We start from the raw sequence: 27,975 nt of genomic DNA on the forward strand, positions 1-27,975 counted from the left end.
CTACATGAGTATAATATTTTGATTACTGCTCCTCTCAACTCCTCTCATCCAGCTCCTCCTATACCCATTCCTCTACCAATTTTCCTCAGGACTTCATGTGTGCTCTTTCTAAAATTCCCTCAGATCTCCTAGTGTTGCCTATAATCCATCCATCCGTCCATCTGTCCGTCTGTCCGTCCATCCATCCACCCATCCCTCCTCTTTCCACAGGGTTTCTCTGTGTAGCACTGGCTGTCCTGGAACTCTCTTTGTAGACCGTGCTGGCCTTTTCAACTCACTTAGATAACCTGCCTCTGCCTCCCAAGTGCTCTTACTAAAGGCATGGGTCACCACACCTGGCACAGTAATTTTTTTTTTTTTTTTAAAGAACCCTTTTGTTGGTGGAGTTGAGTTGATTTGCACAATCTTTAATGGAGGAGTAGGATTTCAGAAGGAGAAATCGTGAGGATGCGTTGAAAAAGGGGGAAAGAGTTCTTGTGGGTGGGTTTTGTGGTGGGACTGGAAAGAGTAGATCTAGAGAAGGAGGTGATGGTGAGTGAGTAGCTTGCTCAACATTTGAATTAATGGGAATTAAGAAAACAGTGCAGATGCTTATCTCCCTTCCCTGGGGGTCTTAACTAATTGGTTTGGAATATACCCTGGAACACTGGGAATTATAAAAACTCTCTAAATTTCACTGTGTTCCAATAAAGGGAATTTTTGAACGAATTTATAAAGACTCCTATGCATTATACTAAGGTATGGGAGTTTATTTATAGAGCAATTTATGGAGTCAAAGATTTTAGTCAGCAAGTTTTTGAAGCAGGAAGATTATTCTGATTGCTTGAGGAAAGTAGGTTAGAAAAGCTAAGTAAGCATCCATGGGTCCTGGAAGTGGGCACTGGATCTTCTGGGGCATGAAGCAACACATAGCTTTGTGTTTGGCATTCTTTGTGAGTTAGCTTTCCCTTAGTTTTCCTAAGTCCTTTTCTGTTGAAGCTGGATATGGTTCTCAGGTACAAGTTTTGCCCCCGAGAAGTTGGAGAAACATGTGCAGAGTGTGGGAACACTGGTGCATAGGACCTTGTTAGCCTTAGGGATCCACTTGTAAGTTTAAGTAGACACACAGCATCTGGGGTTACTGCTTTAGGAAGAGTCTAGTCCAGATCTACTGGTGAGGGTGATGGTTGGTAGAGTGGCTTCCTGATGCTCTGCCTCGTGTAAGTCTGACCTAGAGAATAAGTGTGTGGTGACACCTTCATGCTTGTACACTTAGACTTAACTTGCTTGTCTGGAACAGCTCTCTTCTCTGTCTAAGCACTTTCTAAATGAATGTTATGTTAACTTAGCTAAGTAGTTGATATTTTGAAATTTAGAAAGGTTAGTCATTGGGTATATGTGTAATGTATAAAAGAAGGGTTTTCCAGGAAATATTTATTGAGAAGCTTCCCCATGTTCTTGCATAGCATTATAGCTGGAAAGATCATATATTTAATACCTGTCCTTAAAGATTTAAGATGCAAGTTGGAGTATTACTGAGTATTAACTCAGCATGTAGAACTAATCAATTGGTGGGGAAATACTTGACTTGTTGAATGGAGGAGATAAGCACATTACTAGTATGCTTCACTTACCTGGAAGCCACTTTCAGTTTATTCCAGATGCGTACGATACAGAAGTTCATTTCTCACTGTTTTAGAGTTTGGGTACAGAAGTTCATTTCTCACTGTTTTAGAGTTTGGGACGCCCTTGATCAAAGCAAGTAGTTTACTTGACTCATGCGGGCTCATTTCTCTTTGGTGACACCTTTTGTTTGTTTCCTCACATTCTGGAACAGGCAAGTTAGGTCTCTGCTTCTCACCTGGACACTGGTCCCATTTGTGATGTACTGCCCTGTGAATTAGTCACTTACTGGAAGTCCCCACTGTATAATGCTGTCTGACATGTTCGATGTTTGGAATTCAGCTTGACACAAAGATTCAGGCCACAACAGCCAAGTTCTATCCAGAGTCATCTCTCACTCAAGTAGTAAATCCTATGGTTACAAGTGAGCTAGGGTCTCTTGGACATCAAGGCAATAAAAGTAGAACGGTTTTCTTCTGCTTTCACAGAATCTCTGTTCCTGAATGCCATGTACAAGGCGAGCATATTCCCATGTTCTCTCCTGTTACTGTTTGTGTATCCCAGGCTTAAATTCCACTGAGCCAACTGACTGGTGCCTGGAGACTTAAAATCTAGTGTATTTTTCTGTTCTCATACTGTTAGTAGGGGAGCCTTCATGGCATTTCCTGGATGGGTAGGAGGAGGACAGAAATAGAAGCAGGACTGCGGCAAGCACTGATGGAGATGTACTTGTCTCTTTCTTACAGCACTTGGTCACGAAGTGTTCCTTATGTATGATGAAGAGTAGTCAAGTAGCTAAGGACTTGTACTATGTATGTTGTATCTACTTCTTCCGCACTTGGTCAATATCTTCTGCACTTATTTAGCTTATCCTCTCTGACTCCTTCTATTCCATGTAGAAAGCTATTAGCTAATTGCCTAGGTTCGGAGCTTCCTGCTGTCTCTAATGTGAAAATCTCTTTGGCTCTCTGGTCCTCCAGCTGCCCTCTCTCCTGAAGATGTGCATTTGAGGGCAAGTAAAAATGGCTTTCCATAGAGGACAGATCCCATACTTCCTTTGTCACCTTCCTCCTGAGATTGTCATGTTGAGAGACATGCCATCCTGCAGCAAGAAGGAGGTCAGTAAGCACTGGCAAACATCTGCCTCCTTGTCCATCCTGTATACCTCAGAGTTTCAGATTGAAAAATTCAAACCTTTATCAAAAATGGCTTTCTCTGTGGACAATATACCCTTTAAAGTTTAGCCTTTAGTTAAAAGAGTGTTAGTACAATGTAGGATTGCTACCCAGATTGGAACACATAGTCACTTTTGGATGCTCACCATCTTCTTGGCTGGCAGCTCTGGTGGCCATTTTTCAAATTGATTTTCTTTTCCAAAGTCAAGAGTGAAAGGAACTACTGACCTATTCTCGCCCGTCCTAAGCCCCTGTCTTTGCACATAGTCAAGTCTCCAGCCAGTCCAGTCCCAGCCACATCCCAGGTGTGCTCTATTAACTCTGCTCCCCAGTGCTGAGTCCAGCTGGTGCCTGTAGCACCCTGCCTCTCTGCCATCAGCACCAAGTGGGTCTGGCAGGGGACCCACAGATCCTACCTGGGTGCTCACCTGAATGGGATCTCTTTCAACAGAGTACAACTCCATGTCACATTAGTCTGTCAGATCATTCAGTCACTTCAGACAGGAGCCAGGCACAGACTTCCTGCAGCTCAGGCAACAGGGTCCTCGGCAGGTGTCGATGTGCGTTATCACGCTAACCACTAGCAAAAATACCACGCATTTCATGAAAACTTTTAGTGAATAATCGTTAACTACTAGAATGATGAGTAAAAGGGAAATGACCATCATTGGCAATATTTGTAGTAGATAAGATGGACAAACTAGTAAGGAAATAATCAGTATCTTATATAGGGAATCAATGACAAGTACTGAGATTCAATCCAAGTGTGAAACATTTTATGAGCGAATGTGAAAGCATGTCCTTTTAATCATCAGACTGGCAGAGATGGGAAAGAGCCCCACAAGTGCCAGGCTTATGAAGAACTGGAGAGTAGCTTTTCCTATGTTACTGCTTTTCAGCCTTTGTGCAAAGTTGTTCGACAGTACATGGTAACAACTTTAAATATACATTTATCTGTTTAAATATACATGTTCTGCTTCCTATGTGACTCTATCATACGGGTCACACATAGTCCATAGAAGGCTGCTGGTCTAGTTCAGCACCATTTATTAGCCTGGATCATCTGTGGAATGTATGGTCTGCATTCCTTTTCTCTGATATGTAACTCCCTGGAGTTGGGTACTGGAAAACAGATTTAATGGCTTATATGTGACTGCAGATGCAGCCTAACCCAGGTGCTGCTGTGGTACTCTTCTGCAGGTCCTTGTATAGGAGAATGGGGGTGATCTCTCCCACTGTGACTGTTTCCAGCAAGCAAGGGCTGGTTGTGCCTGGATTTCCTTCTCCTCACTACCCACCTAGTTCCCAGGGCAGCAGGCTTAACTCTCCCCTCTTTAGAATTTTGAGCTTGGACCTGTTGTCCACATGGCACTCCAAAGGATGTTCACAGAGCAGCGAGATTGGCTCTGTGGTGTTTCCTGGTACCTCCTTCAGTTACACTTAATAGGCATGTGGGGGTATATAATGGTTGTGTTGTGGATCACCAGTCTTCCCCTGACAATGTTTACAAGCTGTTTATATACTGTTTACATTAATTTACCTATCATCTTGTGATGACTTGAGATTCTCTCTAATTAATCCCAGTAGTTTGTGCTGATACCAACATTTTTCAGCCCAACCCTGCATTAATGGGCAACTTATACCTTTAATGGGCATCTTAGACATGAATTATTGAGTTGATTTATAAAAATCCTAATCTTGGTAAATCAGCTTAGACTGTTCACGAATGCAGCTGGCACTAGCTGCCTCCTAGCTGTAATCCCTTGTGCTGGCATGACATCTCAGTTACCAAGTTCAGGGAAAGTATGTGTGCATATCTCTTTTCTGAATTAACTTTTCTCCCAAAATAAACTAATAAGTTAAAGAAAAGCAGCTAGCATGTTTAATCTTTTATTATTTTAAAAAGCACACTCTGCTTAATATGGACATAGGAGTTCCACATCCTGTTTTTAAGAAGTCTTCGTTGCTAGTTCAACTTATGAAGAATGGAAATATAGACTACATGGCACTGTAGATTTTGTAGATTATGAGGAAATTTCCCTATATTGCAGTTTCCTCCAAGATAACAATATACTACAAATCTTGAGTTCATTTTTCTCCAGTTTCCTTTCTTAGCCCTTTCCTTCAGTAACCAGACTGCATAGCCTGGAACTCGAAGGACTGGGTAGCGAAGCCCCCACAGCCATTCGCCTGAGTTGAGTCCTTTGGCGTTGACAGTGACCTGTGCTTTCCTGAAATAGTATATTGGCTACGGCCTGTACTACTGGCACGATAGCTTTGGGGATCCTTGAAATTCATGACTTTTAAAAATCACTTTAAAAGTACCCATTTAATAGATCTTAAGATACCCAAGTGAACACCTACTGTGTTTTTGTTAAGGGAGATGTCTGTTTTTAGTGGCTTCTAATACAGTGTAGCATTACTGAGTGTCTACCAGATTGTTTTTATATTATCTTTTCCTCCCTTTTTATAGACGTGGAAAAATATCTTAATTTTAATCTGGGATTGTCTTGTCTTGCCTCTAATCACTTTTGCGTCCTTAAGTTCACGATGAGCTGTATTTGAAAATGAACACCTAGGACATACATTCTTTTTCTCGATGTATTCCCGGTATGGAAGACCTAAAGATAGAAGTAGGGCCTTGAGTTCTTTTCATTTCTCGTGTTGTAGCCATGGCAGATGCATAGCTTGAGGGAAAGGAGCCCCAGGCTCTGCTGACATCTGCTCTAAGGACTCCATCCAGACAATGGACACAAATACGGAAATCCATATTTTCAATTGATGCCCTTGTCTATCCTGTTTTTGAAATATAACAACTCCAAATATCTTCATTATTGTGTCTTCTTAGTGAGGTAAAGGAATGGATGTGTTGGAAGTATATTTTTGTTGTTCTAGTTTGATTTTGTTCATTTTGTTATTATTGTGTCATCTCTGGTGGTTGTTAAAATTATATTATTGAAACAGCTTGTTTAATGTCCCAGGCTGGCCTTGAAATTCCCATGTAGCTCAGAATGATCCTGATCTTCTGATTCTCCTGCCTTAAAACTTTCTAGTGCTGGGATTACAGGTTTGTGTCATCATGCCTAGTTTATGGGGTGCTGGGCCTCAAATTTGATGCTAAGTCACTTAAGCACTTACCAACTTAGCCATGTCCGTACCATCTCTGTTGGCTTTTGAGGCATCCGTTCCCTGAAGAACCATCCTGTAGAGCGGGATGCAGACTTTGCGGGGTGCCCATCTCCAACTGGTAAATTGTACCACAACCTGTACACTAAGGCTCTGGGAACACACTGAAGAGGGGATAGAAAGATTGTGAGAGCCCGAGAACCAGCACATTTTATGAGAGAGTGTCGTCTCGATATGGCATAGAGACACAGCTATGAAATCTTAACTATGGCTAGCCTAAACACCTGTACCATGACATTAGTTGATACTCAGTGTGGATATGAAGAGAAGCCTCCCTACAGGCAACTAGTAGTTGCTAAAAGACAGAGAACCTGTCTTCTTCAGTTTTAGTTGGGGTTTCTATTGCTACGATGAAACAACATGGCCAAAACTAAAGTCATGGGGGAAGAGTTTTATTTGGTTTATCCTTCTCTGCTGTAGTCCGTCATAGCACAGGAGCTCAAATAGGGCAGGAAGCTGGAGGCGGGAGCTGGTGCAGAGGCCATGGAGAGGTGATGTTTACTGGCTTACTCCCCATGGCCTGCAGCCTGCTTTCTTATTGAATCTAGGACCAGAAAGAGCTGTAGCCAGAAGCCGTGTGGAGTCCCACAAACTGTTCTCCGGCTGATTGTGAAGAGCAAGGAAGCTACCTTTGCAAGGATATCCATGACTGCAGACGTGTAGTTGGGATAGATGGACATGGAAGGCTTCTGTGACAACCCACAACTCCACCCCAACTCACTCAGGATGATATTTTCTAGTTCCATTCATTTGTCTACAGATTTCATGAAGTCATTGTTTTTAATAGCTGAGTAGTATTCCATTGTGTAAATGTATCATATTTTCTGTATCCATTCCTCTGTTGAGGAACATTTGGGTTCTATCCAGGTTCTGGCTATTATAAATAAGGCTGCTATGAACATAGTGGAGCATGTGTGTTATATGTTGGAGTATCTTTTGGGTATATGCCCAGGAGTGGTACAGCCCAGACCACAAACATGGCCTTCTACTACAGTCGGCCCCCAGCCCCAATCTTGGCCTCTACAGCAGCATGGCCTGGATATCACTATGGCCTCAGCGGTAGCATAACCCACAAGCATCATCATGGCTTCAGACTGCAGCATAGATCATAGACATCTGCATGAACTTCAGAGGTAATATAGGCCACAGACATCAACACAGACACCAGCTTCAGGAAAACCACAGACCCAGACTTGGCCCTTGACGGCAGAGTGGACCTGGATATCACCATGGCCTCAGGTCGTGATACAGACTTCTGAAATCAGTGTGGTCCCTGGTGGCTGCAAAGCTCACAGACATCAACATAGCTTCAGGCTGCAGAAGCTGCATTTCTTATATTTGGTTGAGCAGGCATTTAACATAGCTGTGTGTGTGCATGTGTGTGTGAGTGTGTGCTTCCTTACATTGTCTTGAGAGAATATCCACTGCTTTTTAATTTTACTCAAATCTTGGTAGAAAATATTATTAGGACATATATAGGAATCATATGGAACATAAAATAATTCGCCAACAGATGGCATCAGTCAAATTTCATAACCGACTGGATTTTTACAAAGTATATTTTAAAGGATTTTTTTCATTCTAACATGATGGGTACCTAGACTTGAGCAGTGAGAATATGCATGTACTTGAGTGCACTGTGTTCTAAAGGACTTAAGTGTTGCTGTGGTCATTAGTAACTTAATGGTTCTTAATTATCCAGCTTATTCTTTTCAGTCTGTTTTTCTCAGAATGATAGTTTCAAGCTTACATTTCGGTTACTTTTGATTGACAAATTAAATTTGCTTGTCTGTTTTCATTTTCATGTTACTTTTTTCTTTTAATAGAGTTTTTTCCTGACTAAGACATTGCAATTTGGAGGTGCTGGGTATTTAGATGAGAGAGTAACCAGACTTAGAGATCACTTCTCTAGGATCATTCACATGTTTCTGCCTCCGTCATGTCTGGGCTAGCTAGGTTATGCCACCTAGGCATCCTTGTCACAGGAGGAGGTTCAAACCATAGTGTTCCGCAGGTGGCTTGCCTGCTTGGCTTCTTTGACCATGTAAAGACATCCTGTTCACATTAATTTGTAGTTTCTTTGTAATGTTAGGGTTAATTATAGTCAGATCCCGGTAAGGACATGTAGGGAGGATTGGAATTCAGTTGGAGTTGTAACTAACCATGCAGCATTGAGGAACATTGACAGAATTGTAACTGAGAAAAGGAGGAAATATTCCAGTGGTCAAGGTGAACATGTTTGTTGCTTCATAGAAAAGCAAAGATAACTCCTCTTAGACTCAGTGGCTTTAAAGGGGTCAGCACCCTCTATCTCTCATGATATTATCAAAAAATAATTTACAAGAAATGTCTGGTGAAGATTATATATATATATATATATATGGCTTAGTGAATATCAGCTCCAGTTTGGTCATTGTCACTGTATTCACTCTGTTCCCACAGAAACTTTGTGACTGGTTAATTGACAGGGTCTCACTGTGTCTGAATTCTGATATGAATATTCTCTTTTATTTATTTGTTTTTAATTTTTTGTTGGTTATTTTTTATTTACCTTTCAAATGTTATCCTTCCTGGTTTCCCTTATGCAGCCCCCCTTTCCTATCCCTCCCTCATGCTTCTATGAGGGTGCCCCCCGACTCCTGCCTCAGCACCCCAGCATTCCCCTACACTGGGACATCGAGCCTTCACAGGGCCAATGCCCTCCCCTTCTATTGATGCCAGATAAGGCCATCCTCTGCTACATATATGCAGCTGGAGCCATAGCTTCATCCCTGTGTACTCTTTGGTTGGTGGTTTAGTCCCTGGGAGCTCTGGGGGATCCGGTTGGTTGATATTGTTGTTCTTCCTTTGGGGTTGCAAACCTCTTCAGCTCCTTCAGTCCTCCAACCTAACTCTTCCATTGGGATCCCTGTGATCAGTTCAATGGCTGGTTACAAGCATCCACCTCTGTATTGGTCAGGCTCTGGCAGAGCCTCTCAGGAGGCAACTATATCAGGCTCCTGTCTGCAAGCACTTCTTGGCATCAGCAATAGTGTCTGTGTTTAGTGGCTACATATGGATGGATCCCCAGGTGGGGCAGTCTCTGGATGGCCTTTCCTTCAGTTTCTGCTCCACTCTTTGTCCCTGTATTTCCTTTAGACAAGAAGAATTCTGGGTTCATATTTTTGAGATAGGGTTGGCCTAATTCCTCAACTGGGTGCTGTGACTAACCTCTGGAATTGATTTTCTCTACCCTTTGTTAGGTATTTCAGCTAATGTCATCCCCGTTGGGACCTGAGAGTCTCTTGCTTTCCTGGCATCTGGGACTTTCTAGTGGTTTCCTCCATACCCCATTGCTACACACATCTGTTCAATTTCCTGACCCTCTGTAATCTTCCTTATCTCCTCCCACACCTGATCCTATCCCCCTTTTCCCCTCTCCCCCCTCTACTTCCCCAAATCCCTTCCCACCCTCTACTTCCCATGATTATTTTGTTCCCCCTTCTAAGTAGTAGTGAAGCACCCAAACTTTGGTCTTCCTTCTTCTTGAGCTTCTCATGGTCTCAGAGTTGTATTGTGGTATTGTGGGTATTTCAAGCTTTTTTCCTAATATCGAGTTATCAGTGAGTACATACCATGTGTGTTCTTTTGTGACTGGGTCACCTCACTAAGAATGATGTTTTCAAGTTCTATCCATTTGTCTACAAATTTCATTAAGTTATTGTTTTAATAACTAAGTACTACTCTATTGTATAAATATACCACATTTTCTGTATTCATTCCTCTGCTGAGGATCATCTGGGTTCTTTCCAGGTTCTGGCTATTATAAATACTGCAGCTATGAACATAGCGGAACACGTGTCCTTGTTGTATGTTGGAGTATCTTTTGGGTATATGCCCAGGAGTGCTATAGCTGGGTCCTCAGGTAGTACTATGTCCAATTTTCTGAGGATCTGCCAGAATGATTTCCAGAGTGTTTGTACCAGCTTGCAATGCCACCAGCAAAGGAGGAATGTTCCTTCAACAGAACATCAATGGCCTAGGCTTTAAGATTCACAATAGACAAATGGGACCTCATAAAATTGCAAAGCTTCTGTAAGGCAAAGGATACTTTCAGTAGGATTATATGGTAACCAACAGATTGGGAAAAGATTTTTACCAAACCTACATCTGATAGAGGGTAATATCCAATATATACAGAGAACTTAAGAAATTAGACTATAGAGAACAAAATAACCCTATTAAAAATGGGGTACAGAGCTAAACAAAGAATTCTCAACTTAGGAATTTTGAATGGCTGAGAAGCACCTAAAGAAATGTTGAACATCCTTAGTCATCAGAGAAATGCAAATCAAAACAGCCCTGAGATTCCACTTCACATCAGTCAGAATCACTAAGATCAAAAACTCAGGTGACAGCAGATGCTGTCTAGGATGTGGAGAAAGAGGAGTATTCTCTTTTAAAACCATTCTATTTATTTTGTGCGAGCATGTGTAAATGTGGCTATACATGTGTCTAAGGAGGTCAGATTGGAGGACAACTTGTAACAGTCTTTTTTTTCTCCCAGGGAATTAAATTCTGTTTGTTAGGCATTGTGGCAAGCACTTTACCCACTGAACCATCTTAACAGTTCTGAGACTGATTTCTAGATGTCTGCTTTTCGGATATCAACTATACATCTTAAAGTTATCAGGATCCCCTGAGTATGAATGAGCAGCGAGCTTGGTGTGGTGTCCTGGAAGTACAAGAAAGCATTGGTTGAACCACAGTGAGAGGTGGTGCTTACATGTCTTCGTGATTGGAATTACTTCATGGAAACACTTCATAAAGGCACGGCTTTATTTCAGCCAGCAATAGCTTCATATCAATGTAAGAAATGTTGAGAATCAATAGAAAGAAGTGAATGATTATAAAGAAGACAGCACAGAGTGGTAGCAAGGCAAAGGGAGAGCATGAACTCTTAAGGAACTGTCAGACTTATAAATGCCTTTTGAAGACGCTCTGCTAGCCATTTGGGGCTGATTCGATGGTTGACAGTGTAACTGAAGTAGCTGCATAGGTCAACAAAGGTTGCTTTATATAAAATTGTGCTCAAACTATCTTAATCTTAATGGATTTGATGGTATAAATTATTTTACAGATTGTAATAGGAAAAAACTAAAACAGGGATAATCTTATGTTTTTCAACCCTACTTGTTATTATCTTGAACTTAATATTGTGTTCAGTGTGTTCCTGATCAGGAAGTACAGACGGAACAACTGCAATGGTGGTTAGAAACAAGATGTGTGGATCTGGACCCGGAAGAGAGAAGATGTTGATTTGTTTTATTCACTAACAAGATGACAGTAGACTCAACTCTTAGGTTTATATAGATGCAATTTTTTTTCTTGCATCAGTAACCTCTGTAAAGTGCTTCAACATTTTGCTTTTCTGAATAGTCTTTGTATTTTTCATCTTCATATACCCTTTTTTGATTTGTTGGAGTTATGTCAGAGAAATCAGAGAGTAAAGTAAAAGATGTGATAAGTAAATGATTTGAAGTACTTTGGCCTTTCATGAGAGGGATTGGATGTAGGGTGTAGAAAGTCTTGTATGTGGAACTCATCCGTCATCTCTGAGCCGTATTCCTGGATGCTGATCTAGATTGCCCCTCCCCCCCCGAATTAGTCACCCTTTTACAGAGTTGGAAAGTGTAGTCTCATTAGGTTTATAACTTTGAGATTGGGGTTGGGCCAAAATTCATTCTAAGGTAGGACGTGTCTTGCTTTCACTGGAGCATGCTGTTGCTTTTGGTTCAAGATGACTGAATCTTTTGGGATCACTTCCTCTGAGCATGTCTGGTTCTTTAGACACTATTTGAAAAGGGTTGCTTGTGATACTGTCATTGGACTCGCCCATTGATAAGTCAGAGAAGGCCCATCTGTTCCTAGGCAGTCCATCCTTTAGCTAGCATTAGCCCAAGAGCATGTCCTGTCATCATCTGTACGACTTTTAATTCTGCTGAGGCTCATCCTGTCCTTAGCACTTGTGTTTTGGACTCCTTGATTTGACTCATGGAGTACAACGTAGGAACCTTACCTCTTATGTCTTCCATGAGTGTCTTCTAGGCGTTCTCTGTATTTGCCTCATCTTATCATGGATATGTCAGAGTTTTTAGGGCTACCCTGCTTTTAATCACACCTTAGAAATGCACTTATAGGTCTTAATCAGACCCTCCAGACACATGCATTTTAAACTTTTGATATCAGATGTGATCATTTAAACAACAGGATTTTTTTGTGAAGTAACATTTATTTGGAGCCTTCTCTTATACCATTTTAATGCAATTTTATTGTAGGAAATATACCTGGCAGTGTAGTGGCAAAAGTAGGTTCCTCCCAGAAGTTATTGTGACTCGCATATAAGTGTGGCTCACACACACCTGAGGCCTATCTGATACTGTCTCCTGTGTGAACTCTCCTCTAGCATTATCCATTTTGTTCTCTCTGTGAAAAATTAAAATATATGAACCTTTAGACTGTTTTTTGGAAGCCATCCTCAAACCCTTAAGGTTTAGATTGTCCTAAAACCACTTTTATGCACATAGAAAATCTAGTGTTAGCTTTTTGTCCCTTTTAGATCGTGAGCTGGATATGTCCTCACTGCTGTTGGCCATAGGAAGCCATCGGTACAGATTTTTAGTTTACAATCATGCCAAGTGGTGTTTTAGGAATTTGTTTAAAAATTAAGTCTGAGGTTGTGTGGATGTCCCTATGTGCACATGTGGATGTCCCTATGTAGACAGGTATGTGCACATGTGAAGCCCATGTGGAGGAGTTAAGAGGGGACAGTGCAAACTTCCCATTTCTAATTTACTGATTTGAATTTTATTTCCACACATTAAGTTACCTATGAAATATGAGATTAATTTATTTTATACCCTTGGCCGACCTGGGCTTCACTTTGCAGACAGGCTGGTCTTGAATTCATAGAGTTCTGCCTGAATCTGCCTCCTGAGTGAAAGTTCTAGGATTAAAGGCATGTGCTGTCATACCTGACAAGATGAATTATCAACATATTTGTAAGCACAGAGTTGCAATTCACAAGTCTGTGAATGTAACCCTGGAAGGTGAGATAAGACATGGAAAGAGCTTCTGCAGTCCTAGTAGCCAGTGATGCTCAAATCTTGGCTGTGGTCATGGTGGCCAGAATGACTGATGACAAGATTTTACCCTGAACAAACCTAGAGTCAGAAACCATGACTTTTATAGTCATCATTTGTTAGTAATCTTAAAGAATATAGCCTAAAGTAGGAGATATTTACCAGTTCTTGTGCATGGTTTTTCTTGGGTTTCTAATATTTTTTAATTGCTTTTAAATATAAAATAAGTATAAGTTACTTAATACGAAGGAAACTAGTTGGAAAAGTTATATTGGCAAGAAATGAAAAAATGCGTCTAGCCAGTTTTATTAATTTTGACAGGTGAATCCTGTTTCCTTCTGGTTATTTGGTCAGTGCTGCTGTCTTATGTGTATGCTAGCTCTATCTGAAAAAGCAAGGAGTATGTATGTATGTATGTATGTATGTGTATGTGACTGGGATCTGATTCTGCCTTTGGTAATTTCTCTGATGATCTGATGACTTATGTGAAGCTACTAGAAGTGAATTTGGTTTGTCAGTCCGTCATTGGTCTGGTGACATTTGACCTTGAGAGAGTAGGTTTCCTAGACACATGCACTCATGCCCTGCAGAGCTATAGTCCTGAATTTCTATTTTTAAATCCATGTTAAACTTGAGGAATTTTCATTGCTTTCTGTGGTTAGTCTGTTGTAAGACTTTGTCTGCTTCACTTGTGTCTCCTTCTGAATCTTTGTGATCCATTAGACAGCTTATGCCTGACTAAGACACCCGTGCTCTCCTGAGGCCTGGCAGTAAGAAACAAGTTCAATGCCATGAGAAGAGCCATCGTTAACAACACTATACACGTATGCTGTGTTTATCCTTCAATCTTGGAAGCCTAAGCATGGATGAGCTGTATCTATAATGCTATTCATAGATATGTTTTTATTCTTTGTGTCTTGTACTTAGGTACTGATGTTATTTTTGACCAGTGTTGACATCTGTAATTATTTTTAATTAAATGCACAGATGTCTTTCAAATAGAAATTATTGAGTGTTTATTTTGGACAAATATTCTTAGTTTGAGATTAACATATTTTTGAACAACTACTAATTGGTTATAATGTAAACTATTGTCACTTTTGTTAGATGAAACCAAATTATAGTAACATGTTTAGCATGTGAAATTTTTTGTAGAAGTTTTATGAGCAATAATAAAACAGCTTATGCTACTTAGCAAAGAGGAAAGTGGAGAACGGGTAATATTTTCCCTGTAGCAAATCACCTTTTTGTAGTCATATGGCATAGTAAATGTTACAGCTAGCACATACCTATACTCACCCTTTCGACAAGGATAGATTTTTCCTGTTGGGCTTTATTGACCGTGAAGGTGCTGGCGTCCTTTGCTCGATGCCTCTGTGGAGACTGGAGGACAGAAAATCGGTTCAACCCAGAGCTCCTGTTAGTCTTCATGAAACAGCTGCAGAGGTGTTTGGGTAGCTGGTTTGATTTCAGCTGCTTTCCCTCTTAACATTTTGTCTTATTTATAAATTATTATATTTTGGGGGGAATCAAAATAAATCCAAAGCTAAGATTGCTTTTTTTTTGTTATGAGCATTCCAAGCATAGCCAATAATTTTATCTCTAAATATATTATTCAGGGTTATAAAACATCGAAAAGTACAGGCTCTTCCTCCAGAAGAGCAAAGATTTTGTGATCCTATGATTTTAAAATCTCAAGGCCCCCTTCATGCCCAAGTAGCCAAAAGTTGTGGGTATTTTAAACATTGTTATGGTGGCAGCCACAGTGTTTATTTAGAGCCACCATTTGGGATGTACAGAGAAAGAATGCAAGAGAAAAGAGAAGGCCAGGAACCCTTGCATTTGTTACCTTTCTGACAAAACACTCAACAGAAGCAGCTCATGGGAGGAGTGCTTAATTTTGTCTTACACTCTCCATCAGTCACGATGGAGATGGTGTGGCTCTTTGGAGCAGTAAGTGGAGTTCTTCACGTGCTGTAAGAATATGATTCAGACTCTAGGCATCAATAAATATATATCTTTCAAGTGCACCCTTGGAGGCCACATGTCTGAAAGGTGCAAAAGCCTCCTGAAATAGCACCATCAGCTGTGGAAGAAGTGTTCAGTTCTGAAGTCTGACTTTGACTGCCATGCACGGTTTGGTTGCGATGACTATGCTTACTTTTCTGACTTTATTTTTTTGGTATATATATCAACTCTTTTACCTTGGAGATAAAGTGACTTATTAGCTGGAACATCAAAAGTGTGTGTGTGTGTGTGTGTGTGTGTGTGTGTGTGTGTGTGTGTGTGTGTGTGTGTGTGTGTAATATAGGCCGCACGCTGTTTCTATATTATAAATAGTTATTTAGTGTTCATCAGTTCTCCCCTATCTTGTGCTGGAGGAGATGGTAAGGAAATAGCTGCCTTTTGTGATATCCATTCTTTGCTGTGCTGTTGAGGTCTTTAGTCCTGTGGCAGGCAGCTCTTTTATATTGAAAAACATCAAGGACTGCTGGGATTGCATGGACTGAGGCGTCTTGGGTTCACATGCAGTTTGAGTCCCCATTGTGAATTAGTAGGAAGGTGGTGCTTTATTCCATGGTGTTTAGAGGTGAGGCCTTTGTAATGAGATTGGGAGTAGACAAACTCCTCAGGGTGGAATCCAATTACTGAATTCCAGTGGCTTTACAGGAGGTGTATTCAGAAGAGACGTGTACTCCTGCCTCCTGTTTCGAGCTGTGTGACGCCTTGTGTTTCCCCAGGACTTTCCCGATGAGGAGACTGTCATTAGATGCTGACCTATGAGGCCTCTAGGACTGTGAATCAAATAACCTGTTAAAGCCTCAGGTATTTTGTTATAGCAGCACAACTGGACTCACATATAGCTCACTGGAGTGTATTTGGCTGGATGCTGCCTCATTCTCAGGTAAATTAAATTAGGAGAAGCGTCTTGATCACAGATAAAGATAATCAAAGCTACATCCAATGAGGCCCATTTCCTTGTCATGCAGCACACGGCAATGGGATATAGAGAGGAAGAATTTCAGCTCAGTATTTGAATTGTGTGCTTGAGAGCAGTAAACTGCTGTGGACTGGCATAGGAAAGAGGCTTGGACTTTAAGAATGCTTCTTTCTTTTCTTTGCTCTCTTTGTCCTGCAGTTTTCACATTATATTAATTATCTCTATAGCTCGTGTTAGGTTACACTAAAGAATCTGAAAAATTCAAGTGAATGTCGAAGTCAGAAAAGAAAGCCAGTGATCGTCATCGGCAATTGCAAAGGGGCATGAATGGTCTGGTTTGGAAGCATTGTCATAGGAAATATAGACTCCCCCTTTTCCCCCAATGCTTTGTCACAGAAGTAATTGGAGAAATCTCATTAATAGACACCCTGGGGTGCTGGGTGTGAAATAGTGGGCTGTAGACCAGCAGTGCCTTCAGCACCCAGGCACCCTCATTCCGATTCCTCGAAGAGCAGCCATCTGGATCCAGCTTTCCCATTTCTGAAGTCAAAAACTGGAAGCCAGTGATGTGTAGCATTGGCTATGCTTGGTGGTTTATGGCTGTAATCTAGCACTAGGAGGCTAAGAAAGGAAGATTACTCAGTTTAAGGCTAGCCTGGGCTACATAGTAAAACCTTTTTCTAGTTCTGTGTGTGTCATTCACAAGTTCCTGTAAAAAGCAGGCAGGTGTCTTTGATTCCTCACTGAGGCTCTTGGTACATGTGTAATTATTCCATTCTCCTCCTGTGCATGCATTCACATCACTTTCATCAGTGGAGCCTTTAACTATTTTTTATGAAACGGCAGTTCCTCAAATAAATCTCCTGCTTTCATCAGGGTCTCAGTCCCATTTTCCTGTCACTTTTCACTGCCTGAGCCCCTGTCACTGTTCTAGGATTAGAAATCCACCTACTATTTATCCTGTCGACATTTTATTGAAGGTTTGCACACATAGAGAATGGGCTGAAAGCTGCATGGTACATGTCTGCATTCTTCAGTCAACATGGCATTGTGCATGCCTTGCCATGCAGTCTTCCTCTATAGAGCCATCTTTCTTTTCATGACAGGGACTTTCAGAGTTGCTGACTTCCTCCTAACTGCACACAACTGTCTAGCCGGAGCTCGTGTTTGTATATGACTATGATTCACGCACATACATTTATATACAGTGAAGTGCACAGGTAGTAGACATCTATCACGTTCTGGCAGTATTTATACCTGTGTAATTCAAACCCATCAAGGTATTAAAATTATCAATGCTAAGAAGTGCCTCTTGACCACAAAAACAAACCAATAGAAAATAAAGCAACAGTAACAATTTAAAAAAAAAAAAACCCTCACAGCAGGTTTTGTATTTCTAGATAATCAGACAAGGCATTTGGTGTTAAGCTGCAGAAGTTTCCTAATGATTTTTGTCAATCCAGGCTAAAAATATGTCCGTTCTTTCAGAGACTTGAGGACAGCGGAAGGGATCTCCAGCTGACTGTAGTTGTCATGGACGATTCTGGTTGCACTGGTGGTTTCCTGATTGCCATGACTTTGTCTCTTATCCTGACTTTGTTCCAGAGTTTACTTCCTGTGGAGGAAAGACTTGGCAATGCTGTTGATTCTCCTAAAGACCCTGGGGCAGGTCTCCGGGTGGTCTTTGAGCCCCGGTCTCTGTAGAATGTCAGGAGGTTGTTGGTCACTCTGCACGTATGTACAGGCTTAATGCTCTTGTTGGTCACTCTGCACGTATGTACAGGCTTAATGCTCCTCAGGTGTTGTTTTGTGGCGAGCAGCTAACTTTGAAGAGGAGAGACATTGGGAAAGCCCCCATAATTATCTAAACTGAGGGTTTTTTTCTGTGAGCCTGATGATGTGGAAGGAACTCTCTCTTCTGGGCTGGAGCCTCACAGGAAAAATTGGGGTTTGAGTGGATCTCAGTTTCTGGCAGAGGTCTCAGGTCTCTGATCCCACCTGCAAATAGCCGAGTTGGCTGCTGTGGTATTTATAGCAAGATGTGGCTCCTGAGAGATCTCAAGAGGTTGTCGTGGGAGCGACGGACAGCCCCCTTACTTACTGTAAAGTGTTGTGCACCTTGTGGTGTGCTATAGTGCATATTGTACACTCATTTTTATGAATAAACTGTGGTTTATTTATAAGGTTAAGAAAAAAAAAAGTGCCTCCTGGCCCCTTTCCAGTCAGCGACTCATTACTAGTACTTTCCAGAGGAATGTTTAATTCTAATTTTTTTTCCTCGTAAAAAATGAGTTTTCTGTCTTGTATTACCTAAAGGAAACAGGATGAGGTCTGTGACTTGCATATGTTTGCACAGACTAGCCATAGGTCTTTAATGACCGACTATTTTCCATAGGAAAAGCTTATAGTTTCTAGTAGCACAGTGTTTTGATACATTTCTGTTTTCATAGACCTGAAGTTTTAACTGGCATCACAATCTCCCAGGGTTTAAAAGTAACGATTGCCTACCCACTCAGTACCCATGAGCTCAGCTGATTAGAGCTACTGCTGTTGCTTCTGGTGTTTGGAACACACGGAGAGCTGTTGTTCCAGATAATCATTTTTAAGTGTTGTACAAAATATTACATTTTAATATACTGGGGGAGCATAGCTGTTGTGTAAAGCTATTTTTTTGATGTGGTTCTTTGAAAGCAGTTTCGTAGCAAATCATATTCTCTGTAGCCTCCCCTTAGGTGTGTGTATATTTTTTCTTTTAAATCATTTCCTTACTCTAGAGTCTGCTTAGGTTGCCTTGGTATAGGAAGATTTGTGGTTCTTTCAACTTTTTGTTTCATTTTCCTTTTTCTTCCTTTTTACTATTTAAACCCAAAGGTAAGTTTTATTTTTGTACATTCAAAAAATACATTTAATACTGCGTTTTTTTATCTATATCATCATAAACTTCATTCATGTGAACAAACCCTCCCACCCCTATAAACTCAATGGATAAAAAGGCGTAGAGTTAAATACACCTTTCTCTCCCTCCTTTGCCTTGCTGCCCGCTTCTCTTCCTGTGAGGCATCTCGTATGAACAGTGCGTTGGTACACACTTAGTCTGCATCATGCTAGGCTTCTGAGTCTTCTCAATTTTCAGAATTTATTTGTACCTAAAATCAGGACTTGAGGCTCTCACTGACAGCCATGCAGAGCAGGGACTGGAGGTCGGCTGGCATGCACACTGACACCGAGGCTGAGCAGACAGAGGTCCACCAGCACTTGTCAGCCCTCCTCCTGGCTCAAGGCCCTTCTTTTGGCCTGCTTGGTATCATATTTTGCATACTCATGATTTTCGTTTTCACTTTTTAAATGACCTTCAACCATTTTGCTTAAGTTCCTTCTAGAACCCCTGAGTGTATGAACTTTGTGGCCTACAGCTGAGAGATTACAGGTGTTAGAAGCTTCATTTAGGTGTTGGCCATGAAGCCAATGTTAATGTAATATATTTGCCATGTAAAGTATATTTAAATAGAAACATATACAGCAAGATTTGTGTTAATTCTGTGGTCATGATGTGACCAGAAGCTTTCAGTAAATTAACCCTGTATTTTCTCTGTGTTCATTGCTTCTTTATAGGTCTGTAATCATAGTGACTTCGTATGATAACATTAACTACCATGAGTGAATAGCTTCTCCATATTGGTAATTTAAACACGTTCATGTATTAGTTGTCTGTACAAAAGCAGGTCAGGTCATAGAGCAGTGTACCATCATTTTAGGTAGAGATGACACTGTATGCGGACGGGTGAGGCAGAGAGGGTGGGTTTCTACTTCTCTGCTGTCTTCCGGCTATCTTCAGGCTTATGGAGCTGTTTGGATTATTGTAGTTTAAAATGTTTGACTCTGTGTTTGCAGTTGGCTTCCTACACTGACTGCAGTTGGCTTGCTCGTCACCATCTCTTCAGATCTGCTGTGGACTGATGGGGCCATGCAAGTGTGAAGTGAGTGGGTGCTCTGGGCCCTTCATTACATAGTAATTTGGCAATCTATTAGTTTACATGCTCATAACAGAGTTACTCCTTTTGATTTAGAAGAACATTACATTTAATGACGAAGTATTTGCCCTGTCCTCAGGTAGCTTAAGATCTGACAGACTAGGGTCTTAACTGATAGAGTGTTGTTTTGAGCTGTGAATGACTTGTGTAGAAGCAACATATACCTATAGCAAGAGGAGACTCCTCAGTTTCCAGTGCGGAAGGTGAGATGATGGCTGATCATCTCCTCTTCCTCCTCCTCCTCTTCCTCCTCTTCCTCTTCTTCCTCTTCCTCCTCCTCCTCCTCATTACGAGGTTGCTATTATTCTTATCAACAAGTTCTTGCCATGCAACTCAGGCTGGCCTAGAACTCATTTTCTGACCTCCGTCTTTGAGTCCCAGGATTATAGGAGCAGACATCATGCTAGGTAAGACAGTTTTTAATGTAATAAAATATTAGTGGCAGTTCTTTACTTTGTGAAGCAATTGTACAGAGACCACATTGAATCAAACATGGTAGGCTGCTGTTGGTTGGTGAGGCCATGCTGTGGGCATTGCAGGATGGGCTGTGCATGGGCGAATCAGGACTCTTTACTGAAGCAGTGTTTTGTCAGTAGGTGGGACTTTGAGTCAGTTAGCTTATGTATATAATTGTGGTGTTTTCCACTTTAAGGAATAACAAATGAGTCATGAAGGCTTTGAGAATGATGTTGCCGTTCCACGTTAGGAGGTAAACTGGAGGATGTTAGCTTCTGCTTACTAATCCTGGGCCTTAGTACTAACTGAGCATATGTGCTGTAACTTATTCTCTATTCTGCCAGACCTAGCATGCAGGATTTTATATGCAGTGAACTTATTTGGAGACTCAAAGATAAAAATCAGCTCATTTAGAATACTTAGGAAAATAAATTTAACCCAGAGGTTATTTTTCCTGTGTAGCAGTATTCTTTATAATTCTTTAAAACAGTTTTTTTTAATATGTAATTAATGAGCTGACTTGAAGCATTTTTTAATTTTATTTGCCATTACCATTTTATTTGCTAAATTATTTCTGGGTGAAAAATTTCTCTCAATAGTTGAGAGTTTAAACATTTAAAACTGTTATGTACTTATACATTAGTAAGATTAATATAAAACTTTTAAATGTGGAAGTTTGTGGATTATTAACTACACCATTTTTGCCTAAATGTGGACTATACAGAATAATAGTAGATTTTTTAAGATAATAAAGTAAAAAAGAAGTTGCTATTTGTCGAAATTAACTGGCAGTTTGCCATTTCACTTGGGTTTCTTGATATAGTGAGGAACATGAGGAATGGTTTATTTTTGTTTTGCTCTTTGTATATATTGCTCTGAGTGTGTGTGTGTGTGTGTGTGTGTGTGTGTGTGTGTGTGTGTGTGTGTGTGTTTGTGTGTGGTGTACCTTGTGCACTGGAAGCTTTTCCCCTGGCATATTTAGGAGAACATTCACACTAATAGATACTGATAACATGAACTTAATTTTACATGACACTTTGAGAAGTTAAAAATAGTGAGAGAGTGATTGGGAGTCACATCAATTCCAAATCCGGTGATAGCTTATGTCACTTATTAACCGGCATTCAAATTCATTTGTAGGATCTTTGGTCTGCAGTCAGTCCCTCATGCATTCATCTAATTGCATATTTTAACCTTTTGGCTTAAGACATCCAGACTGATTCCTCCTGGAAATTGTGTTTAGTGGGGAAGAAAGAGAGAAAACCTTTCAAAGTGGAATTGTTGCAGTGATTTTGTTTCCATCACATGGTGTTTTCTCGTGGGTGCTCTTTTATTTTTGAATAAATAAAGATATTCCCAGTTTGAAAAACACTTTTAGAATTCTCATTATTGAATCCATTGCATTTATTATTAAAGATTTAGTAGTCACTTCTCTACTGATTTATACTGATGAAAAGATCCTTCTGAATGGGAAGAGGGTATTATACACACAGATAATAGTTGTGTTAATACTTCCTTTCCCACTGCTTTTCTCCCCTCAGACTTAATATTTTAATAAGACATTATCTACACAAAAGGCCACTGTTACAAAAGACAGACGTACCAAGAGATCTCTTAGACTTCTGATCCATATGCCCTGGGCCCATCTTCCCTGTGGCTGTCTGCTTTCTGTAGCTGTCAGGTTCTTGCACACTCGTCTTAACAAATGGCATTCTCATTAATATTGTAATGGGCCTTTGCCAACCAGTGGAAGCCATGTGCCTGAGGCAGCAATGTCCACTGTCAGTTACTTGCTGATGGTTATAAACCATTCCTTAAATATGCCTCGAGGCTAGTGATAGGTAAATAAATCACCATTTGAACTAAAAATTATTTACACTTGTATTCGCAAGCCAGGAGCATTGCTGCATGGTAAGGGGCAGCTGGTGTTTACCTGCTAGAGACTCATATGTGTGGGACCTGTAGGTGCCTGGTTGAGAGCGTCTCCATTGCCTCACGTCTGGAATCCCTCAGGAAAACGCATGGTGATGAATCACTCCAGAAGACTTCATTCACTTGATGCTAGTCAAGTACCAAGTATAGGAGCAAGGTTAATCAGAGGTGCAGCCATTTCTAGGACTCAGGCATACCAGAGTCTGTGAAAAATATATCTGTCTGTAGCCAGTCTTTGCTACTTTGTGTTCTTCTTTTTCCACCCTGTATTCCCAGGCCTCACCCCTATCACTAGATAGAAGAGAAAGAAGGATAGGATAGGATAGAATAGGATAGGATAGGATGGGGGGGGGGTAGAGAGAGGCAGAGAGACAGAGATTCCAGAACCTAATTTCTTTCTTTTCATTTCTTTGAGGCCAACTACTAGCAAACTGCAGCCAACCCCACTGAATGACCACCGACCACAACTCTTGGGGCCCTAGCATTTATATATCCTCTGAAAAGTTCCCAGAATCCCAGATGTCACACAATCGCAGAAACTATTTGCAGCTGGCAAAATCATGCCTCTGCTAGAGCATGAAAGAAAATACAGTCAGCTGCTGCTAAGCAGCCCTGTGTCTCCACATCTGAGATTAGAACAAAAACATATTCTTATAATATTTCTGTGTTTTTGAAACAAACCAAGATTCCAGAATCTTCACTATACTGTGTAAATGGTCAACACAAGGAGGAGATGAGGGGTATGTCCACACTACTTCATATGCATCAATACGTCCTGCAAAGCCTAGGTGGTATTGCAGGTGGATGCTTTCAGGGTGTACTGTCTGTTGACCATATGTCATGTGAATGACCCTGCTGAGTGCATTGCTTCATATCGAGCTCATGGAAACAGTTGTGTGAGCATTGTGACGTGGGAGTTGGCCATTCCTTCCCTGGTGCAGGTACTTTGTGTTCATTACCACCTCTTAGAAATAATAAAATTAATGATTTCTGCTCTTAAGTGGTTACTTTTCAGCAGAGCAAAATCCTTATTCACAGGTAATTACTGAGTGGATCATTTGATGCAAAAGCTTGACTTTTTCAGTTTAAATATTCATACTCTTTTCATTGGTGTCAATGAAGCACATAGCAGATAGGTTTTTTTGGTGCTCAATTAGTTTAAAAATGTGTAGATGCAGCAAATTCTCTTCTGGTGTGCATCAAAGCTGACCCTTTGGTGATCTTGATGTATTGCCAAAGCGGCTTCTTCTGCAACCTGTAAGGTGTTCTCCAAGATTGAGATCTGGATATTGTTGTGTGGCTTTGTCTCTAATGACTGACTTCAAAATGACTGGTCTTTCCCACTTCTCAGAAAGAAGTTCTGGCCAGCGTAACTAGGGCCCTCGACTTGAGAATTTTAATCTTTAATTTAAAAATTTGTAAGTATATTATTTTATGTATGGGTGCTTTGCAGCCATGCATGTGTGTGCGCCATGTGAATGCAGGGCCCTCAGATGCTAGAAGAGGGCCCTGAATTACCTGGAGCTGGAGTTAGAGAAGGTTGTGAGCAACGAGTGCTGGAGAGCAACCTGGCTCCTCAGAAAGAACAGACTACTCTAACCCTCAACTGTTGCCCCAGCCCCACTCTACAGTGTTGACATTTGTTAGAGTTGACCAAGTTTCAGTTGTGTCTTTGACTTTTTCCAGTTCTTTGGTTCAGGAAAAGCAGGCATTTTTGTTGCCTCATTTTGTTATGTTCTTTAAAAATAGCATGAATTCTATAACTGCTTCTAAATCGAGCACATCTTATCAATCTGTTTTATTTCTGCAGTCATATTGAGTTACATTCTTCTTTTGATTAATGTCATTGATAATCTATATCTTAATGTTTCTAGTGCTGTGATAAACACCATGGTCAAAGCGTCTTGGATAGGAAAGGGTTTATCTTACATTTCATACTCTATAGTTGAGGGAGATAGGGCATGAATTGATGGAGAAGCCATAAAGGAACAATGCTTAATGCTTTGCTCATCGTGAGTTGCTCAGCCTGCTTCCTTTGAGGACCTCGGACAAGCTATGCAGGGATGGCACTACCCATAGTAGGCTAGGTCTTCTTCCATCAATCATTAATCTAGAACGTGGCCCAGAGGTGCCCACAGATCATTTTAGAGCAGCCATTTTCTCAAGTGAGTTTCTTCTTAAGTGGCTGTAGCTTGTGTCAAGTTGCCAAAGAACTAGCCGGCTCAGGTAAGATGAGCTGAAACTACTTTCGGATCTATTTGTTTGTTATTAATTAAAATTATAATACCACTATTAACTCATTGAAATATCAGAATTAATAAAAAACTGTCAATGAAAGGATAAACTTCTGGAATCATTCTCTAGTACATAGGCGTTGAGTAGTAAATTAGGTCCATGTTGTAGTAAAGATTCCAAGAAGAGACAAGAAAAGTACATTGGGACTGGGCCATAGGAAGTCTAGACTTAGGATTGGGACTGTGACAGGTTTCCTAGTAGAAAAGTGATGTGGATACATGTGCCAGAAGGCACTCATGCCTTCTCCACTGTTAGGGGGAATTACAAATCTAAAGCTGAGAGAAGGTGCTCACTGGGGCCTGGCTGACAGCAAGTAGTGGACTCAGGCCAAGGAAACCTGAGATGAAGGCCTCTTAGTCACAATTCTCATATCTGATAAAAAATTGTTTCCTCTTATAAATATATACCAAAACTTACTTGGGTATGTTGGCTTATGCATTTTAGTTTAGGATGGCCCATAGCAATTTCTGCTGTTTTTCTTTTCCCTGCCCTCTGTCTCACTTTGAATTTAATTGCACTATTAAAGTGTAGAAGGAGTTGGCAAACCGGAATCAGTGAGAAGGGGAAGATGTGTCCTCAGCAGCACAGAGAATAGAATTCTTACAAATTTCCTATGAGCTGTCTGCAGTGCAGCGGGCTGCATGAGAGTGGGTGAACAGTGGAGCCTGTATGGTGATGCAGACTGACTACTGATACTTGTGAAAACAAGGAGAGGTGGCTCAGAGGTTAAGAGCACTGACTGCTCTTCCAGAGGTCCTGAGTTCAAATCCCAGCAACCACATGGTGGCTCACAACCATCTGTAATGGGATCTGATGCCCTCTTCTGGTGTGTCTGAAGACAGCTTCAGTGTACTTATAGATAATAAATAAATAAATTAAAAAAAAGAAAGATTATATAGCCATAGGTAAAGATGTTGGCTGCATTCATAGGGTTGCGAGCTAAAGGATTGAAAGTGTCCAGTGAGAGGTCTGTTAGTCACAACAACTTAGTACAGGATGCACTGTCAATGGGGGAGGGGAGTAAGGAGTACCCAGGAGTTGACTGTAGGTTTATAAGAAGTGTTGTATACTTTAGAAGTCTGTGAATGTTTCCTATGACAAAGCCTTCTCTGCTGGTACTGGGTAATCCACCTAAGTAAAGTTGACAGGGAATGCTACAGAAAACCCAAATTCCGGAAAGGAGCAAGCGGTTTATTTAGGCTTCCTTACTTTCCTATGAAGGGAAAGGCTTCCGGAGGACATACTTGCCTGTTACTTCAGTGGTGCTCTGCAGGAGCTCAGTGAGCTGAGCCAGGCCAGGGGAAGTGAAAGGAGAGCTTAGGTAGCGCTTCACTCAGCCGGCTTCTTTGCTTACCGTGAAAGGGTTGTCTTGGTGCTTGACTTCTCAACAGTGAAACACCTTCATAAGATAGTCTAGTGAGCAAGGGTTCTGGAGCCTCCTGAAGAACAGGTCTGCACAGCGTCAAAAGCAACATGAAATGCTATGCTTTCTACAGATTCCTAGCATTCCCAGTCCTTCTGAAAGGACTCGTCGTTCACAGCTGTGGTTTGTGCTGTCACTGATGCTCCATCCAAGGCTGCTGCTGGATGTGGGCTGGGCCTTCTCCCCACCATTCCCAGCAGCCCTGTGTAAGGGACTCCTTGGCGACTGGGACCGCCGTAGTTTCACCCATGTTTTCATGAATCTTTTCTTTAGAAGTAGGACATGTTTTCTTCTGTACTAAGGTGCCACATGGCAATTGAGGTTTCACACATACTAAAGATTTCTTTCATGAGTATGATAGAGAAATGTGTTTACAATTGGACCAGTCTCCTAAAATTTACTTCTCAGGAAGGGGCACCAAGTCACTGACATCATGTTTATGATAGCTGATTTATGGCTGAACAGAGAAAATTGGGCATTTATGAAGTTTTCCCTGCAAGTGTCCTGCTTTTGTTCTTGTAAGAAGTAAAGTGTAGGAGGTGGGCATCATGTACAGTAGCCTTGCCAAGGCTGCATTTGCACTGACACTGTTGTTTAACACAGGCCACACAATGTCTACCATACAACTGGGCACTTTCATTTTTTGTTTTCATTTTTAATAGTTCTATGCTTTCACATCAAACTTTAAAGTATAATAAAAATGTATTTAGAAAATTTCAATAGCAGTATAAAATAGAATAAAGAGTCAGTGGTCACTACTATTAAACTTTTCACATGGTTCTTTCTGTGGCTTTATGTCTAGTGTACAGTGTTATAGTAAACATGTATTTGTCTAGGGAAGGTTTTATACATACAATTATGTGTCCTAATTATCATTGGTATATTGTTGCATCTCTAGGATTCTTTCCAAAATTATATTTAATGACTGCATAATGTTATATTGTGTGTTTATTCTATAATTTGCTTAGTCATTCTTTTATTTTGGGATATTTTGGGATAATGTAAGTATTGTTAAATAACCACCTATTTAAGGCTGGCTTTCATTTGATTTTCCTCGTGAAGGTTTCCATTGCTGGGCCGCAGCATGTGAAGGGTATTAAGTTTCACGATAGTGCTGAATAGCTTTCTAAGAAGCTTGTGCCAATAACTCTCTCCCAGGTAATAGAGGAAACTGCCTGCTTAGAGAATTTTTGTTATTCATCCTTGTCAGCAGGATACAAAACATATTCTCTTGATGTGATCTTTTTTTGAGTAAAAATGGAAACTAGTAGAGTAAAATGTATGCATGTAGTTTGAAGCAGTCAAGTTTTATATTTTCACCATATAGACTGTATACTACATCTGTGGTTATAGCATATACCTGATGGCTGACCTTGTGTGGGTGATGGTTCCTCAGGATTGACCCTTTTCAACAAGACAATTGTAGTTCAGAGAAACCATTGTTTTTATAAGTGTTTAGATTTTCCACAGGAATGCATTAAATGCTTAGATTTTCCAAAAGACTGAGGGAGGCAGAGAGAGGACTGTTGAAACCATTACAAAGTTAACATTAGGGCTGGAGGAAAGCTCAGTTTAAGGGCATGCACTATTCTTACTGAGAACCCAAGTTCTATTTCTAGCACCCACATTCGGTAGTTCACAACTATAACTCTAACTTTAGGGGGAACTGACACTCTCCTCTTGCTGCCCTTAGTGCCTTCATTCATGCTCACATGCATGTGCCCATGCAAAATTGAAAATAGGTAAAATCTAAATAATAAGTCTCTGATAAACTTAACCTTAATTAATACTTTGTAGTGTAGTCACTGTGCTA

The 27,975-nt window shown here is 40.8% G+C and overlaps 1 protein-coding gene and 1 pseudogene across 1 annotated transcript in view; one reads left to right on the forward strand and one right to left on the reverse strand.

Moving 5' to 3' along the window:
• Fars2 (phenylalanyl-tRNA synthetase 2, mitochondrial) overlaps positions 1-27,975 on the forward strand; it is a 372,370-nt gene that overhangs the window by 8,369 nt on the left and 336,026 nt on the right. The gene's annotated exons all lie outside the window — the stretch shown is intronic.
• Positions 17,449-27,868, reverse strand: LOC116883229 (annotated as a pseudogene).

Source organism: Rattus rattus, chromosome 14, assembly GCF_011064425.1.
Source record: "Rattus rattus isolate New Zealand chromosome 14, Rrattus_CSIRO_v1, whole genome shotgun sequence".
Lineage (NCBI taxonomy): Eukaryota > Metazoa > Chordata > Mammalia > Rodentia > Muridae > Rattus > Rattus rattus.